The sequence below is a fragment of the Cebus imitator genome, unplaced genomic scaffold, assembly GCF_001604975.1.
Source record: "Cebus imitator isolate Cc_AM_T3 unplaced genomic scaffold, Cebus_imitator-1.0 Scaffold194, whole genome shotgun sequence".
NCBI lineage: Eukaryota > Metazoa > Chordata > Mammalia > Primates > Cebidae > Cebus > Cebus imitator.
In genome coordinates this window covers 821,843-841,201 of record NW_016107509.1, presented here as the reverse complement: position 1 = coordinate 841,201, position 19,359 = coordinate 821,843, and the positions used below count along the sequence as shown (strand labels likewise).

The 19,359-nt window shown below is 35.8% G+C and overlaps 1 protein-coding gene across 5 annotated transcripts in view; it reads left to right on the top strand.

Moving 5' to 3' along the window:
- Positions 1-19,359, top strand: part of CWF19L2 (CWF19 like cell cycle control factor 2) — a 123,581-nt gene that overhangs the window by 43,267 nt on the left and 60,955 nt on the right. The window lies entirely within an intron of this gene.

The window sequence follows — 19,359 nt, the reverse complement described above, 5'->3', positions numbered from 1 at the left end:
AGTGGAATAAATGACAGAGGGAAGTAGGAGGTACAGGTTAGAGAGACTGTAGGCAGCCAGATCATGTTAAGCTTTGAAGTCTTAATAAGGAGGTGGGCTTTTTTTTCTCACTGAGACGGTGAGAAACTATTAAATGGTTTGAAGCAGAAAACATATTTTGACTGGACCGTTCTGGATTCTTTATTAAGAATGGTTTGTAGAAGCTGAAGTAGAGGTGGGCTTTTGTAATAATGCGTGTGAGAAATGATAGTGGCTTTGACCAAGATAGATAGTAGCTATGGAGGTGATTAGAAGTGATTGCATTTTGTATATGTATAAATACTTTCTGTATATGTTTTGAAAGAAAAGCTGATAGGATTTTTTTTATTGTTCAGGTAGGGTGTGGGTAATCGCATAAAGAGAGGAGGCAAAGAGGATTCCAAGGCTTTTAGATTGAGCAGCTGAAAGAGTAGCCATTATTTGAGTTGTAGAAGAAAGAGGAAGAGTAGGTTTTGGGGCATGTCAGAAGTTCTGTTTTGGATATATTGAGAGTTTGGATGCTTCTAAGTTGTAAAACAAGTGGAGATGTCAAGTAGGCAGTTGGATAGTTGGGAGTAGGGAGAAGACAGAATTGGGTAGTTGGGAAAAAATCCTCTGTACTAGAGATAGAAATTTGGGGGTTATTAACATATAGGTGATATTTAAATCTATGATACTGCATGAAATAATCACAAGCATAAATGTAGATGGAAGTTGAACAGCTGAGTTCAAATTCTTCATTACAGATTTGGAGGTAGACGAGTAACTCTAGCTGGGCATGTTGGTGTGCGCCTGTAGTCCCAGCTACTTGGGAGGCTGAGGCAGAGGATTGCTTGAGGCCAGGAGGTCCAGGCTGCTGTGAGCCATGATCATGCCACTGCACTCCAGCCTAGATGACAGAGTGAGACCCTGTCTCTAAAAAAAGAATAAATAAATAAAAATAAAAACATTAAAAACGATATCTGCCCTCCCCCCAAAATAACTCATGTAATATTTACAATATCCTTTCAGGTAGTCCATGTCATTATTACAGTTTTATAGATCAAGGTTAAGTAACTTGTCCAGGTGTACAACTAATAAGTGTAGGGCAAGGATTTAAACCCATGAAAGTACTTGTATGTACATGATACCTCTTTTTCATGCTGAAGGACAAGGTCAACAGCTCCTTCCGAGAATCGGGTTTGGGATATAATGAAGTTTAAAACTGATTTTAAAGGTCTGTTCTTAAAGATTAATTTACATAATTTACTGTCAGCGTGGAAGGAGATGAGAATGTATAAAGTCAACTTCCCTAGAAGTTTCTTCAGGCTAACATCATTCATGACTTAGATAATACTATGGAGAATATGTTTATGAAAATATGTTCTATAGAGAATATGTTTATGAAAATGGCTGTTTACACTAAGTTGTGGTACCTAATATTTTTTAAAAGTTTCTCACACCGTCTAAAGAATCGAAAGTGAGAAATTACTAGCAGGATTCAAAAGTAGGGACTGGGAGGATAGCTAGAACTAGGTATACTGTGAAGTCCATCTTACACAATTTTTTCAGGTGTCCTTGTGGTTAACTAATTTTGTACTCTGAAACTTTAAGTGGTTTATTAGTGCTAACTGTAAGTACCAGATCTTCCTGCAGCAGAACCTTCCACAGTATGGCCCTGTTTTCCAGGCCTACCTCCAAGACTGTCTTACACATAACAAATGTTTTTTCACATTTACCTATGCTATTTATTATTTGTGCCAGGCATCACCTTTCTTCATTATGGCTTTTTTCTAATCCTCTTAGACAGTTGCAACATTTTCCATTTTTGAAACCTCAGAGACTTTTTTTGTTTTTAAGATTTTTTTATGTTTAGAGCAGTGCTAGGGTCACAGCAGAATTGAGAGGAAGGTACACAGATTTCCCATATACTTCCTGCCCCTACCTGAGCATAGCCTCCCCCATCAGCAGTAGCCCCTACCAGAGTCATACTTTTGTTATAGTTGATGAACTTGCATTGACATATTATAACACCCAAAGTCCATAGTTTACATTAAGGTACTCTCTTGGTATTGTACATTCTGTTGGTTTGAAAAAAATGTGTGATGACATGTATGTACCATTATAGTATCATGCAGAGTATTTTCACTGCACTGAATCCTCTGTGCTCCACCTGTTCATCCCTTCCTACCCCTTAACCCCTGGCAACCTCTGATCTTTTCAGTTTCCATAGTTTTGGCTTTTCCGGAATGTTACATAATTGAAATCATACAGTATATAGCATTTTCAGATTGGCTTCTTTTACTTAGTAATATGTATTTAAGATTCCTCTCCCGTTTTTCCGTGGTTTGATAGCTCATTTCTTTTTAGTGCTGAATAATACTCTATGGTGTGTAGGTGCCACATTTTACTTATTCATTCACAAGCTTCATGGGAGCAGTGCTGAGGCCTCTAGAGTGACTTCTAGTCGATGGGACAAAGAGACCACTGTGCCATTTTGATCTTTGGACAATCCATCTCTGCCTTTGTCCCTCTCTTTAAATATTAGTCCTATTAAAGAAAATACAATATGAATCATAAGGACTCTTTCATTTTACTTTAGTTGTCATACATTCTAGAATAGAAAAACCAGTGTTTTTGATAATCAGGTTTTAAAATGTCTGACGGGCATTAAATATTTGTGAGTATAGCAAGGAATACTTAGTTTTATTTTAATTAGTATATTTATTAAATTTATTAGCTTAAATAACCTACCCTTAAGTGTTAAATAATCTTGGTAAATTTAGCAAATCACTCAATTATTTTTAAGAAATACATCAGACTAAAATTCTGTAATGCAATTTTCATGGTTAGCTTAATTGTAAAATTTTAAACTGTTACTAGTTTTATATAGCTTATTCACTTAAGTATTTCAAAATACCTTCAAAAAACAGAAACACAAATTCTTAAAAAGTTATTTATAAATGAATGCGAGTGCCATTAAAAATGTGTTTCCTGCATTAAAGTGAAATAAATTTTATACCAAAAAAGGTTGCAGAGCTATTACTATACTTTTACCTAAACACAATATAAAAGGTTAAGTTTAATTTATTTCTTAATCTCAGAGTTGCAAAGTTACTTAACTATCTAAGGGAAATTAACTGTTTTTGGCAGGTTAATGTCACTCCATAGAAGGAGGGATCTTTGTACAATTAACAGATTTGGAATAATGGATCAGAAATTTGATATTACTATATGAGACCATAACTATTAAGAATAGACCTTGCTGTTTTATGCTAGCATATGGACGCATGTGTGTGCACGCACACATACACACACACTCTCTCTCTCTCTCTCTCTCCTCTCTCATAAAAGAATAGACCGGAGCCTGAGATTTTTGTGTTATTTCTTATAGTCAAGCTTTGCTGACCCTGTCAAATGAATTGACCATTTTCTTCTCATCTTTTGGTAAAGGCTTGCCGTGTCCCATTAGCTTTCATTTCATACACCTCCTAAAGTAAAGTGTTTTTTTCCATTATCCTGTGCAGTTATTTAATGTAAAATCAGTTTTCAAAGTATCTTAGGCAAGCAAAAGGAGCCACTTGGCTTGAAATGGTTGAGGTGGTTTGTGGCTTGGAACAGAAGGAAAAAATTTGAAGCAGAAATTCTGTTAAATAACATTTTTCCTATGGTTTTGAGGGTATGATAGAATAATTGACAGGCTGTGTCTCATCCCTTGTACACATGACTCTGATGTTACTCTTGTTTTTTAAATTTCTAACCCCTCCTGGCCTTGAGCAGTGCACTTTGGTAGTCAGTAGATTAGTATTCAAAGTATCATACCAAGTAGAATTTCTGTTTGTTAGTCTGTTTTGGGAACAGTATAGCCCTTTGAAGCTTCAAACAGAAAGTTTTTTTTTTTTTTTTTTCCTAAGGATTCTTTGACCAGAATGGCATATTTTTATCTTCTCTTCAGAGAAGGTTCAAGTACACTTGCACATCTGGTTCAGGCTTTACTAAGTATATATATAAAACAAATCTCTGCCAACAATTCTGAAAGAATTCTCTACTGCCACTAAAGTAATGATTCCATCAGATCCAGGGCCTTGATTACCTTTCAAAGTGGTTTTGTTAGAAGTTAGAGTAGAATACAAAGTTGTTTACTGCTATACGGAAATTTGATGACATTCCAGAGGAAAATCTTGTAATACTTCTGCTGAAAGTTTTGCCCTTTGAGAGGAAAGAAAACCCTATACATAGAACGCTTGAACAGGGAAGAATTCTTTCATTGCTTAGCTCGTTTGTTGGAAGTATTAAGTTACAGGAATAAGGTAAATATCTTCATTCAAATATATATGAATATCATTTTGGCTTTAGTGAAAAACTATCAGCACCTTAATTTGCATATTCCTCTTCTCCTTTAGAGGGTGAACTATTTCGTATTTAGCACAAGGGTTATTCTTTCAGTTCATGTCTAGTACCTAGAGTAATACTTGACATCTTGTAGACAACCAAGACATGCTGAAATACTTGTTTTATGAATGTCTTTAATTTATTTTATTCTCTGTAGTATTTTATTGTAAATTTTAAAAATGATCCATGATCTTTGACTTCATCTAGTCTGGCTATCACACCAGTGAAGCTTCTTTATTTTAACATTAAGCCAACTACATAGCTTCTTTATCTAACTCATGCGTGGACACTGAGTGATGAGGTCTCACTGAGTTTTGGAGATTGCTAGTTTTATATCAGGAAAAATCTTATACGAATTTTTTAATATGTTAGTCCTAATTTGCCATTCTATAATTTGTGCCTGTTAATAATCCTTTAATGGAATCACATTATGTATACGTTTAATCTAAAGGAATTCAGCTCCGTACTTTATAAGAAAAGATAATGCAGGAAATTAAGCTCAACATTTGTAACAAAGAATGAAATAATCTTTGCATAATGGTGTAGTAGCTTTAAAGTTTTGTCTACACTGCTGATGAAGAGAAATGCATTTTGGTCCCTGTGCATGTACATAGAGAGGGTTTATGGACATTCTCTTTAAAGAAATTGAGGAATTAACTAAGGGCCATAGAGAAACATTAATAAATAAATAGATAAATTCATCATTTTGTATATAAAGTCAGGTGCTTGCCTAGTGATTTGAAGTATTTCCAGTAATAGTTTGACCATATTCAGTTACTGCTTTAACACTGTCTTTTGGATCTGATTCTTGGGTATGTCATTCACTGTGTTCACACATTCACTTGTTATAGCTGCGATTCTCAGAATATGTGAATTCCTAGACTGTCTTTTTTTTTTTTTTTTTTTTAATGTGTTAGCATCCCAATCTCTGGAGTTGATCCCCATAAGCATAGTACAACAGAAAAAAAGTTACAAGACTAAAAAACTTGCTTGTGGTTTCCTTTTAATATTGAAGCAGTGAGGTTTGACCTTTACTCAATGAATACTTTGCAGTTCCTTCTTTGTAGATGGCCTTTGCACTCTCAATTTTCTAAGTCAGATATTTTAAATCTAGAGTAAACGTTATTGTAGCTTTGCATTTATTCTACTATTTACCTTGCCATGTTACTGTAGGCACACTTTGCTTGAGATACAGTCTTGCTTGACACAGAGTAGATGTGCATAAATATATTTTTTTAGTCATTTAGCTAGTTTTTTTCCCTAGCCAAGCAAAATAGGTCAATAGGTGTACCTATTTTCTATACAGTTCAGCTTGTTTTTTAAACTCTCCTTAAAGTATCCCTCATTTCTGTGCTGTGCAGTTAGAAATATCATCTTAGGCATTACTAGAGGGCTTATTTCTTTAAATAGAGCATTACTATAGGAGAAAATATTTTAAGTGAACATAAAAAATAATAAAGCAAATGATATATAAATCCAAACTCGTATTAGCATACAGAATCTATCTGTTCTCTAGTCTTATACCTCATGAAAATTCATTTTGAAATAGTGTCAGTTTTACCTTCTAGATATTTCTTAACTCTGCTCTTTGTTTTTTGTATCTACCACACTAAAATGACCATCGTTTTGTCTTGACTTCCTAAGTAGCTGTTTTCCCTCCTGCCTCGGTGCCTTTACACAGTCTTTCTTTGCCTAGAATACTTTTCTTCATGTAGTTAACTTCTATATATCCTTGAGCCCTTAATTCAGACATCATGTACTCCTTTTAAAAGCTTTCAGGAAAGAGAACATACAAATAAGGTTAATTATACAAATATATAAGTACAATCCTTTGGTGATCCTTCAAAGGAAAAGTATAGAAATATGGAGGTATTGAATAGAGGCTAGTACAATCTGGGCATCCGGAGAATGTTCTGAGGCTATAGCCATTATTTTTGGATCCTGTTACCATTTTGTAATTTTGCCAAAGGAAAAGCTATTTTCTTTTTGACTACTATCTGTGAGCTTTATTTATTTACCACAAAAATAGTCTTTAGCATGGTATTATCCTATTATCCTAGCTGGGAGTGTTGACCTGTAGGCTTCAGTCATGCAGTAGGAAACACCCACTCTTATGACTAGGATGTATTTAATTCTTAGTGCTTTCTGGGGTAAATTTTTTAAATTGTTTTGTGAATGATATTTCCTCAAGTGTAATAATTTAGAGAAGCTTGTAGAGTAGTTGTTTTGGATAGTTTTAATTGTATATTTATTAATGATCTAATTTTAGGATGAAGAATTATGTCTTAGACTATCTCAAACTTTGCACAGGGCTCTGTAACAGATACTGAAGCCATAAGTAATTGGTTTCCTTAGAGAAGGAACAATGACCCAGCAGCAGCCTCTCTCCCTCACCAGTTTGCTTCTATTCTCTCAAATGCTCATTATTTTTTTTCTCACTAACGATACTATTAGCATTTAATTCCCTTTTCTTTTGTTAAATTTAAGGGATAAATGAAATGTTACTGCATATGAAAAATATTGAGTCTTTATACTGTTCAGCAGCATTTTAGACTTAGGTGTTCTTTTGGAGGGATGGATTTATACATGTTCTGTTCCAGATTTTTTTTGTGTGTGTGGGGTTAGGTGGAGAGATAATGTTGCATAGTTATATATTTGCAGTTTAAAGGGAAAACATTTTAAGTGAAAAAAAAAAATCAAACCCAAAGTCAATTTTATCCTTGTACGTATTTTTAAATTAACCATATTGTTGAATGCATAACCAATTGTTGAAGATAGAAATGAAATTTAATGTGCTTTTAGAAAAACTGAAAATACAGTTTTCAATTACATAGTGCATAAGTATGCAGGTACCAAAGAGGTTCTGACTAGAATAATTATAGTAGACAGTTGTTAATGAAGATTCATGAAGAAGAGAAAATAAAATTAGTTGAGTGAAACTCCACAATACTGAAAAAAAGGAAAGAAAAGAAGAACACTTGATACAGCACAGTGAATCATAGAAAAATCTTATAGTATTTATTATGTTCCTATTCACTCAAGAATAGTAAATAATCTGTGTGTCATTCTTTGATTTAACAGAAAATTAAGTTATAATTAATGTAGCTATTATTTATTAATAATTAGTAGTAGTGTCTGTGGCATTAGTCAATAGTAACAAAAAAGAGATGAGAGAACATAACAAAGAGTAGATACGATATACAAAGGATAGATTAAAAACTGAAAGTACTAAAATAGAAAACCAAAAATAAAAAGAAATACCTTAAAAGAACCCTAGAATTTATTTGTTGAACAAAGTTAATACGTAGCCTCTAAGAAGGCCAGTCTAAAAAAAAAACAGGAAAACACAGCAGTGTATTAAGAATTTTAAAAAGGGGACACTGTGGACCGAATTGAAAATTTAAAAGCTTTTTCTTTTTTTCTTTTTTTTCGAGCAGACTCTTGCTCTGTTGCCCATGCTGGAGTGCAGTGGTGCAATCTGGGGTCACTGCAACCTCTGCCTCTTGGATTTGAGTGATTCTCCTGCCTCAGCCTCCTGAGTAGCTGGGATCACAAGTGCACGCACAAGCATTTTTAAAACGGCTGCATTGAGCCTGTATGATGCCTTCATGGAGTTAGAAAAAGATGTCTTCTTTGGGCAGATACAGTCCTATGAATGCTTTTGTACAAATTAAAAAGTAGCCTTATGCTAGGACATATATCTCACTTATCAGAATGTAGCTTGGTGTTCAGTCCACCCACTGCCTTGACCAGGTACTTGTGTGTAGTAAGCAATTTGTGGACGTATTTAGAGATAAAGTAGAAATTATTCAAAAGTCATGAAAATACTGAGAATAGTAATAATTGATTATTATGGAAATTTTAAAAGATAAAAGTTGAAATATGCTATATGGTATTCATTGATAACAAACTTGTAGACTACTGTCATGAACTCTGGAAGTTTGTGGACCACTGATAGAAAAATCTGATTTAGTAGAAGAGTTTTACTTTATTTTCCAATGTTAGAAAAGGCTTTCAAACATTTAAACTTTTTAATACCAGCTTTGAATCAAAGCAGTGTATGCTTTTTTGTTTTGTTTTTAATCAATGTATTACATACAAGTAGTGCTAAAAGGGCTATACCAAATTATAACTGTTGCGGGCCCTTTCCAGACTTTATTCCAATCCTGGTGGTAGCCACTTTGGTTCTAAGTTGTTTCTTTTGCTTCCCTTCTGTGTTTTTAAATTATCTCTTGATCCTGCAAATAGATACTGTTAGGCCACATAGTATTTTATAGTTGCCTTTCTTTTATGTAAATAAATAAAATTTCTTCTTAATTTGCATTATTTTTTTTCTTTTTGTTTTTCTTTTGGTTTGCTTGATATTCTTTGTTAGGTTTTCTCTTACTTCTAACAGCTTGTTAAAATACATCCCAATTCAGTCAGCCAGGATGCTGAGGTCTGATTAGATTCCTTTTCCTGCGCTGTGGTCTATAAGCTGCCTCTTGGTAGAAAGCTGTGGCCATTGTAGGGCTTATCTCATTTGTTTCCCTTCTTTTAGGGACCACACTCCTCTAGAAGTAAATGTCTATAAATGGTTGTTTCATGTATTTGTCCTGTTGTCTAGTTTTTTTAAACAGCAGCTGGTTATACTGTTTTTTGTTACACCATCATGGCATGGAATGGAAGTCAAGCGTAGATATTTTAACAGAATAAGAGTACCAGGTCCCATTCTCTTACCGTTGTTAGCAACATGGATCTTGTGTATTATTATTAAGCAATTGCAAGTTTTAATCTTGCTTGTTATTATGTAGTAAAAAAAAAATCTACAAAATGATTTTGACTTAGTTTTATCAGCTAAATAGTAATATAGAACCAAGATTGGCAGACTTTTCTTAGAGATCACATAGTAAATATTTTAGATTTTGTGTGCTGTCCTATCTGTGCTACAGCTATTCAACTGTTGTTGTATCATGAAGGCAGCCATAGATAATAAATAAATGAATGAGCCTAGTTGGGTTCCAATAAAACCTTAATTATGGATGCTAAAATTAGAATTGTATAGAATTTTAATTCATCATGAAATACTATTGTTTTGATTCCCCCCAATCATTTAATAATGTAAAGACCATCCATAGCTTGTGGGCTGACTAAAAACAAGCACAAGAATGGAGTTGGCCTGTGGGCCATAGTTTGTTGACACTGATACAGATTTTCTTTTCTTTTCTTTTGAGAAGGAGTCTTGCTCTGTTGCCAGGCTGGAGTGCAGGGGCACAATCTCGGCTCACTGCAACCTCCGTCTCCTGGGTTCAAGTGATTCTTCCGCTTCAGCCTCCCGAGTAGCTGGGACTACAGGCGCGTGCCACCACGCCCGGCTGATTTTTGTATTTTTAGTAGATACAGGGTTTCACCATGTTGGCCAGGATGGTCTTGATCTCTTGACCTTGTGATCCGCCCGCCTTGGCCTGATACAGATTGTTAAGCCTCATATTCTGCATTAATGTGATAGCAAATTGGGAACTTACTCATTTTTTCTGAGCTCCTCAGTGTTTCCGTCTTGGTTACCCTAAGTGGCAAAACTTAGTGTAATCTCTATTGGCAGGCCTAAGGAACAGAAATTAGAGAAGTGGGTAGAAGAGGAAAGTAAAGGGGAAAGCAGGCTAGCTTTAGGAGTATAATGAATCTCTCTGAGGCACCAGCTTGTTGATTTCATTTATCAAGCATTTATTGGGTACCCACTGTTGTTTGACACTGTGCTAAGTCCCATCCATACCAAGCAGTATGCAGCTTGGTCTTTAGCCTGGGAATGTGAGGAAGACAGTTAAGTTTTAAATATCTGTTGGGGTAAATGGAAATTTAGTATGACTAAAGTATCTTTTGCAGATAAATACCATTTTTTTTAAGTTTAATTTTTATTATTTTTTATGCAGGTGGTATTTAGTTACATGAATAAGTTCTTTAATGGTGATTTGTGAGATTTTGGTGCACCCATCACCTAAGCAGTATATTTGTTGTCTTTTATCCCTTGCCCTCATCCTACTCTTCCCCCAAAGTCTCCAAAATCGGTTGTATCATTCTTAGCCTTTGTGTCCTCATAGCTTAGCTCCCACATATCAGTGAAAACATTTGATGTTTGGTTTTTCATTCCTGAGTTATATCGCTTAGAATAATAGTCTACAGTCTCATCCAGGTCACTGCAAATGCTGTTAATTCATTCTTTTTTATGACTGTGTAGTATTCCATCAAACACACACACACACACACACACACACAGATACACGTATATCACAGTTTCTTTATGCACTGGTTGATTGATGGGCATTTGGGTTGGTTCCACAATTTTGAAGTTGTGAATTGTGCTGCTATAAACATGCATGTGCAAGTATCTTTTTCAAATAATGACTTCTTTTTCTCTGGGTAGATACCCAGTAGTGGGATTGCTGGATCAAATGGCAGTTCTACTTTTAGTTCTTTAAGGAATCTCCACACTGTTTTCCATAGTGGCTCTACTAGTTTACATTCCCACCAGCAGTGTAGAAGTGTTCCCTATATACCATATCCATGCCAACATCTACTCTTTTTTGATTTTTAAATTTTAGTCATTCTTGTAGAGGTAACATGGTATTGCATTGTGGTTTTGATTTGCATTCCCCTGATCATTAGTGATGTTGAGCATTTTTTCATGTTTGTTAGCCATTTGTATACCTTCTTTTGAGAATTGTCTATTCATGTCCGTAGCCCACTTTTTGATGGGACTGTTTGTTTTTTTTCTTACTGATTTGTTTGTTGTAGATTATGGATATTAGTTCTTTGTCAGATGTATAGATTGTGAATATTTTCTCCCACTCTGTGGGTTGTCTCTTTACTCTGCTGACTGTTTCTTTTGCCATGCAAAAGCTCTGTAGTTTAATAGGTCCCAGCTATTTGTCTTTGCTTTTATTGCATTTGCTTTTGGGTTCTTGGTCATAAAATTCTTGCCTAAGCCAATGTCTGTAAGGGTTTTTTCAATATTATCTTCTAGAATTTTTAGTTTCAGTTCTTAGGGTTAAGTTCCTAATCCATCTTGAGTTGAGTTTTATGTAAGGTGAGAGATGAGGATCCAGTTTCATTCTGCTACATGTGGCTAGACAATTATCCCAGCACCATTTGTTGAAAAGGGTGTCCTTTCGCCATCTTTATGTTTTTGTTTGCTTTGTTGAAGATCAGTTAGCTGTAAGTATTTGGGTTTATTTCTGCATTCTCTATTATGTTCTGTTGGTCTGTGTTCCTATTTTTATTCCAGTACCAGGCTGTTTTGGTGATTAAGGCCTTATAGTATAGTTGAAATCAGGTAGTGTGATGCCTCCAGATTTGTTCTTTTTGCTTAGTTTCACTTTGGCCATGTGGGCTATTTTTTGGCCTATATGAATTTTAGAATTGTTTTTTCTAATTCTGTGAAGAATGATGGTGGTATTTTGATGGGGATTAAGTTGAACTTGTTGATTGCTTTTGGCAGTATGGTCATTTTCACAATATTGATTCTGCCTACCCATGAGCATGAATGAGATGTGTTTCCATTTGTTTGGGTCATCTGTGATTTCTTTCAGTAATTTTCCTTGTAGAGGTGTTCCTTTGTTAGGTATATTCCTAAGAATTTTATTTATTATTATTTTTTTGCAGCTATTGTAAAAGGGATTGAGTTCTTGATTTGATTCTCTGCTCGGTCGCTGTTGGTGTACAAAAGAGCAGTTGATTTGTGTACATTAATCTTGTATCCAGGAACTTTGCTGAATTCTTTTTATCAGCTTTAGGAGCTTTCTAAAGGAGTCCTTAGGGTTTTCAAAGTTAACAATCATATCATCAGCAAACAGTGACAGTTTGACTTCCTTTTAACCGATTTGGATACCCTTTATTTCTTTTTCTTGTCTGATAGCTCTGGCTAGGATTTCCAGTATGGTTTTGAAGAGCAGTGGTGAGAATGGGCATCCATGTCTTGTTCCAGTTCTCAGAGGGAATGCTTTCAACTTGTCCCCATTCAGTATTATGTTGGCTGTGGGTTTGTCATAGATGGCCTTTATTACATTGAGGTATGCCCCTTGTATGCCTATTTTGCTGAGAGTTTTAATCATAAAGGGATGCTGGATTTTGTCAAATGCTTTTTCTTAATCTATTGACATGATCATGTGATTTTTGTTTTTAATTCTGTTTATTTGGTATATCACACTTACTGACTTGCATGTGTTAAACCATCCTTGTATCCCTGGTATGAAACCCAGTTTATCATGGTGGATTATCTTTTGGATATGTCATTGGATTCAGTTAGCTAGTATTTTGTTAGGGATTTTTGTATCTGTATTCATCAAGGATATTTGTAGTTTTCTTTTTTGGTTATGTCCATTCCTGGTTTTGGTATTAGAATGAGTCTGGCTTCACAGACTGAATTAGGAAGGTTTCCTTCTTTCTCTATCTTGTGGAATAGTGTCAAAAGGATTGGTACCAATTCTTCTTTGAATATCTGGTAGAATTCTGCTGTGAATTCCTCTGGTCCTGGACTTTTTTGTTGGTAATTTTTAAATTACTGTTTCAATCTCATGTCTTGTTATTGGTCTGTTCAGGGTATCTAAAAATTCTTCCTGATTTAAGCTAGGAGGGTTATATCCTTCCAGGAATTTATCCATGTCTTCTAGCTTTTCTAGTTTATGTACATAAAAGTATTCATAGTAGCTTTGAACAATCATTTGTATTTCAGTAGTGTCAGTTGTAGTGTCTCTTGTTTTGTTTCTTAGCGAGGTTATTTGCAATTTTCTCTCTTCTTTTCTTGGTTAATCTTGCTAATAGTCTATCAATTTTATTTATCTTTTCAAAGAACCAGCTTTTTGTTTCATTTATCTTTTGTATTTTTCTTTTTGTTTCGATTGCTTTTAGTTCTGCTCTGATCTTGGGTATTTCGTTTCTTCTTCTGGGTATGGGTTTGGTTTGTTCTTGTTTCTCGAGTTCCTTGAGATGTGACCTTAGAATGTGAGCTTGTGCTCTTTCAGACTTTTTGATATAGTTGTTTAGGGCTATGAACTTTCCTCTTAGCACTGCCTTTGTTGTATCCCAGAAGTTTTGATAGGTTGTGTCATTATTGTCATTCAGCTTGAGTAATTTTTAAATTTCCATCTTAATTTTTTTTTTGACCCAGTGCTCATTCAGTAGCAGGTTATTTAATATCCATGTATTTGGATGGTTTTGAAGATTCCTTTTGAGATTGATTTCTTATTTTATTCCACTGTGGTCTGACAGGGTGCTTCATATAATTTCAATTTTCTTAAATTTATTTAGGCTCATTTTATGGCCTGTCAAATGATCTGTCTTGGAGAAAATTCCATCTGCTGTTGAATAGAATGTATATTCTGCAGTTGTTGGATGAAATGCTCCGTATATATCTGTTAAGTCCATTTGTTCCAGGGTATAGTTTTAATCCATTCTTTCTTGGTTGACTTTCTGTCTTGATGACCTGTCTAGGGCTGTCAGTGGAGTATTGAAGTCCCCCACTATTACTGTGTTTCTGTGTATCTCATTTCTTAGGTCTATTAGTAACTGTTTTATAAATTGGGGACCTCCAGTGTTAGGTGAATGTATGTTTAGGATTGTGATATTTTCCTGTTAGACAAGGCCTTTTTACCATTATATACTGTCCCTCTTTGTCTCTTTTAACCACTGTTGCTTAAAGTTTGTTTTGTCATATAAGAATAGCTACCCCTGCTCACTTTTGGTGTCCATTTCCATGAAATGCCTTTTTTCCACCCCTTTATTTTAAGTTTATATGAGTCCTTATGTGTTGGGTGAGTCTCCTGAAGGCAGCAGATGGTTGGTTGGTGAGTTCTTATCCATTCTGCTATTCTGTAACTTTTAAGTGGAGCATTTAGGCATTTATATTCAGTGTTAGTATTGAAATGTGAGGTACTGTTGCTTTCATCGTGCTCTTTATTGCCTCTGTACTTTGGTGTTTGTTTTTGTTTTTTAACTTGTATTTTTCTTTTATAGGTCCTGGGTGATTTATGCTTTAAAGAGGTTATGTTTTGATGTAAAAGTTTTGTTTCAAGATTTAAAGCTCCATTTAGCAGTTCTAATAGTGGTGGTTTGGTAATGGCAAATTCTCAGCCTTTGTCTGAAAACGACTGTATCTCTCCTTCGTATATCATGCTTAGTTTTGCTGGTTACAAAATTCTTGGCTGAAAATTGTTTGGTTTGAGGAGGCTGAAGATAGGTTCCCCAATCCCTTTTAGGTTGTAGGGTTTCTGCTGAGAAATCGGCTGTTAATCTGATGGGTTTTCCTTTATAGATAACCTGGTGCTTCTGTCTCACAGCTTTTAAGACTTTTTCCTTCGTCTTAAATTTGGATAACCTGATGACAGTGTGCATAGGCAAAGATCTTTTTGCAATGAATTTCCCAGGTATTCCTTGTACTTCTTGTATTTTTTCTTGATGCTATCTATTTCTTTGACTACTTCTCCCTTCACTTCTTGTATCATTTTTCGTATTTTTTTGCATTGGGCTTCGCCTTTCTCTGATTCTTCCCTGATTAGCTTAATAACTAACCTCCTGAATTCATTTGTAGGAGGTTAGAAATCAGGGATTTCTATTTGGTTTGGATCCATTGCTAGTGAACTAGTGTGGTTTTTGGGGGGCGTTGAAGAGCCTCATTTTGTCATATTACCAGGGTTGGTTTTCTGGTTCCTTCTCATTTGGGTAGGCTGTGTCGGAGGGAAGGTCTAGGGCTGAAGGCTGTTGTATAGATTCTTTTATCTCATAGAGTTTTCCTTTGATGTAGTACTCTTCCCCTTTTTCTATGGATGTGGCTTCCTGTGACCCAAACTGCAGTGTTTGGTGTCTTTCTTCTGGGTCTAGCCACCCAGCAAGTCTACTTGGCATCGGGCTGGTACTAGATATTGTCTGCACATAGTCCTGTGATGTGAACCATCTATGGGTCTCTCAGCTGTGGATACCAGTGCCTGTTCTGGTGGATGTGGCGGAGGGTGCTGTGGACTCTGTGAGGGTCCTTAGCTTTGGTGGTTTCGTGCTCTATTTTTGTGCTGGTTCGACTCCTGACAGGAGGTGGCACTTTCCAGAGACCATCAGCTATAGTAGTGTGGAGAGGGACTGGTGGTGAATGTGCTTCTAGAATTCCCAAGATTATATGCCCTTTGTCTTCCACTATCAGGGTAGATAGGGAAGGACCATCAGGTTGGGGCAGGACTAAGCATGTCTGAGCTCAGACTCTCCGTGGGTGGGTCTTGCTGGGGCTGCTGAGATTCCCAGGTCACTGGAGTTGTGTTACTTAGGAGGATATTGCTGCCTCTGCTGAGTCATGCAGGTTGTCAGAGAAGTGGGGGAAAGCCGGCGTCACGGGCCTCACCCAGCTCACACGCAAACTGAAGGGCCAGTCACCCTCTCACTGTACCCCCCACCAACAGTGCCATATCTGTTTCCAGGCTGAGGGCAAATTGGGCTTGAAAACTTGCCAGAGGATATCCGCCTTCTAGCTGCAAGAGAAAAGGGCTTTAGTTCTTCCCCCGCCTATGAAGTGTGTACACCGGATTCATGTATTCCTCCGAGTTCTGGCCAAGAGGGTTCTCACCCTGTTCAAACTGTTTATAAAGTTCAGCTAGGTAATTTCTTTTCCCTGTGGAGTTTTACCATTGGCTTCTCTGACCACCCTTCTGATGGGTCCCTGTGGTGCCAGGCAGGAATGGGCTGTTTGGGGACCCAGTGAGCTCCCAGGGCCTTTCAGCTGCTTCCTGTACCTCTGTATTTCACTTGGCTCTCTAACTTGACTCAGTTCCAGGTAAAGTCAGAAACCTCTCCTGCAAACAGACCTTCAGCTTCTCCAGTGGGGGTATGTGTTTGGGAGGAAGTGTGTTCCCACTTCCACAGTTGGGACACTCACAGTATTTGGGGTGTCTCCCGGGTCTTACAGGAGCAGTCTGCTCCTTCAGAGGGTCTATGGATCCTCTCTGGATTGTTGGTTTGTTCTTACATTCAATCTAAAGCTAAAATTCACAGTGCAAGCCTCTGCATGATGCTCTCTCTAGAGCTACAGTCTACTCCTGCCTTGTGTCTGCCACAATCTCCTGAATCCTCAATTTTTTATTACTATAAAAATGATATACACTTGTGGGAGAAAATTATTTATTATCTCACAAATATTGTAGATACCAATAGGAAGATTTATTCTGGTTATGTTAACAAATTGATTTTGTAGCTTTATATAAAGTGTTTGTTTTCTCCTTTCTTCTTTTAAAATAAGAATCCATGATTTTTGTCAGCCAGGAAGCTCTTTTATGAGTTAATGAGTAAAGGTTCCAGAGCATTTTGGGATTTGTTAATTAAAGTATCTATATAAAATGCTTTAATAAATTATCAGTTTTGATGTTTTTAAAATATAAAGTCCTCCAGAGCAAATTATAATTGTTGGGGATAATTTAAAAACCTGGAGCATTTGGCATTCTTATGAAAATGGAAAGATTTTGTAAATGCTTTTTAGTTATATGAAGAAGTGTTTCTACTTTCTTTTGAGATATATTACAGAATTACACGGATGATGAAAATGTTTTTGCATATTTTCTGTGTAGAGTGAACTTCTCATTTTTGTCTTGTATTTTAAAGCCATGTAGATGTTTAGAATGCATTCTGTCTTGGTACCCAAAATGGAGCAACATGGGATCTTCTGTATTGGCAGTCCTAAGGAACAGAAAGTCAGCAAAGGGAGGAAAGAGCTGACTAAAGGGGAAAGTGGGTTAGTTTTGCAAGTACAGTTAATCTCTCTGAGGCACCAGTTTGTTAATGACGTTTATCAAGCATTTATTGAATCCCCATTATTGTTTTACACTGTGACAGGTCCTAGAGATACCAAGTAGTATATAGCTTAGTCTTTGTCCTGTAAAGACTGATAAATATAAATAGACAAATAGTTACTGAAATGATTACACTCTAGCAACATACATATGCCTAAAATTATTGGGAACAGAACATTGGCTGTGACTAAATTCTTAATTTCCTAGTTGAGCAAGAAGGGATAATTGTTGCATACAGAGGAAATAAAATTTACATTACATTTACAAAAATTACAAGGAGCTAGAAAAGTCTAGGGCCCAAATTTGAAGGCTTTGTATACTGTGTGAAAATGCTTTACCGTTATTTCATTACGTATTACTATTTAGACTGGTGTAGGATCGGGGTTGTTTATATATATTTTAAAATTTTACTGACCATGATGGATTAAGAGTTTTATAAAATACAATAAAAATTAATCACAGAAAGATGAAATAAAGATACATGAAATAAAGTCCCAAGTTTTAATTTAGACTGAACCAACATAAAATGATTCTTGTATTAGTCTGTTTTCATGCTTCTGTAAAAGATATACCCGAGACTAGGTAGTTTATGAAAGAAAGAGGTTTAATTGCACTTATATTTCCACATGGCTGGGCAGGCCTCACAATCATGGTGGAAGGCAAGGAGGAGCAAGTCACATCTTATGTGGATGGCAGCAGGGAAGGAGAGAGCTTGTGCAGAGAAATTCCCATTTTTAAAACTATCAGATCTTGTGAGACCCATTCACTATCACGAGAACAGCACAGGAAAGACTTGTCCCATGATTCAGTCATCTCCCACCGGGTCTGTCCCACAACATGTGGAAATTATGGGAGCTACAAGATGAGATTTGGGTGGGGACATGGAGCCAAACCATATTAATTCTATACAATTGCTATAAATGTTTATAAACACTCAGTTTCTGTACTTACCTATCATGGATTAGTAACAAATATTTAATAGCTAGTGATTCTTGGACTTGTAATGGTCTGTGGGGCATACTTGGAGTGGTATTGATCTTCTAGGTGAAAAATGGCTCCTGAAGATTTTTAGGCGAAGAATAGCATGATTATATTTGTGTTTAACAAATTGATTAGGTTTCAGGCAGAAGAGTAGAAACCAAGAAACCCTAGAATCATCAGCATTTGAGGGGTAGCTGGAAATGGAGGAGAAAGTGAAGGTGACTTTGTTTACATTAATAATTCATGTGGGGAGTAGTTTCCCCACTAGGCCATAGGCTTATAGAAGGCAGGGGCTATATTTCTTGTTACTCCTAAGATAAAATAGACATTTCAGAAATATTTGGTGAATGAATGAGTAAATGGATGAATGAATAAATGAGTGAATCGGGTCAAAGAGGTAAAGGCAGAACCAGGAGAGGGTAGAGTGTTTAAAAGTGGAATAAGAATTTCAGGCTAGAAAATGTAATAAACAGAACCAAGTGCTTTCAAATCAGAGAAGATGATAATTTATTAATTATGTATTGGACTTAGTAATTTGAAAGTCCCTAGGGACACCAGCTTTATCAGTAAGGTAAAGTTAGAAGCCAGATTATAATGTGTTGCCAATCTCTACTATCTGGTAAGGGGGTGAGTAAAAAGATCTTTTAAAAGATGGCACTTCATTAATCAATGTTCATTTATGTATTGAGGAAGAAAAGTAATCATAATCTTTGGTATCAATTTAGTATTGTGTTTGAATGTAAGATCAAGAATAGATATGTATTATTTTTCTTCCATTTCAGCTGGGGAACTAACATCTATTAAATGAAATTGGGATTGATTTTTTCCTACATTTGATTCTGATTGAGAATAAAACTAAAATATGAATAATTTGCTTGGTCTTATGTCAAATGGATTTTTAATGAATTTATTCCTTAATATTATTTTTGTTTTTAATTTTTAAAAACAGATTTAGAGGTTGCATATGCAGGTTTGTTACAGGGGTATATTGTGTAATGGTGAGGTTTGGGCTTCTGTTTTACCCATCACCTGAATAGTGAACGTTATCCCCAATAGGCAATTTTTTCAATCTTTACGCCCTTTCCATCCTCCTCGCTTTTGGAGACTATAGTGTCTGTTCTCTTTAGGTCCATGTATACCCATTGTTTGGTTCTCACTTTTAAGTAAGAACATGCAGTATTTGATTTTCTTA